We start from the raw sequence: 795 nt of genomic DNA, 5'->3' as shown, positions 1-795 counted from the left end.
GTTTGTGAGTCATTTACAGTACCTTCTACAGTGTTCGTTGTCATTATGACTCCTTCCAGTCCTATTTTAAACTTGAGTTTCACACAGGTTTGCATCAACGCTGCTGCATCACTGAGTAACATTAAAACAACCACATGAATAATAGGTCTTTTTTATTAACAGACATCATGAAAATGTCAACAGTAACAAAATTTTTTTAGTCCATTTAAAAAAAAAAGTGGGTTGGATTGACAAGACTCCTCCCACAAAATAACTTAATGAGGGAGAGGGTAAAATAAGGGACTTTGTGCTCCAATACTTTAATGTAGCCAATATTCAGTCCTTCCTCGTGGTATCATCAAATGTTTTGAAGCAGTAAAAACTGGCTTACAGCAGCACAGTCTCTGCCCTTAAATTTATCATTTACTATAATGTCAAGGAGAGAATATCGGGCACATTTTTACACAGTATTAAAATGGGGGCATGTCACAAAGCAGGATCAGAGTTAGCCAAAACGTCTTCTAAATACTCCGAACATCATTTCAGAGGCCGAAGAGAAAGAATATCTGACTGCTAGTACACGTACAGAGCTAGAGATTAAGTTTTTCTTTGTTCACTACCACACAAGCCACACACCTACACTGTGTTTTAATAGCATTATTGAAGTCAGCAGGCTAATTTAGTGATCCATCTCATGGGACACCCCCAAAACAGGCTGGTAGGCAACACAAGCAAAACAGAGAACAGAAGCAGACACAAAAAAGTGAAGCACCATCAGAAAACATGACAGTGAATTAAGAGAGAGGGGAGGGGCTG

Source organism: Trachinotus anak, unplaced genomic scaffold (genome assembly GCF_046630095.1).
Source record: "Trachinotus anak isolate AG129_WGS33_773 ecotype Australia unplaced genomic scaffold, CSIRO_AGI_Tana_v1 ptg000001l, whole genome shotgun sequence".
In the NCBI taxonomy this organism is placed as follows: Eukaryota; Metazoa; Chordata; class Actinopteri; order Carangiformes; family Carangidae; genus Trachinotus; species Trachinotus anak.
Note: the sequence above shows the minus strand (reverse complement) of the source record.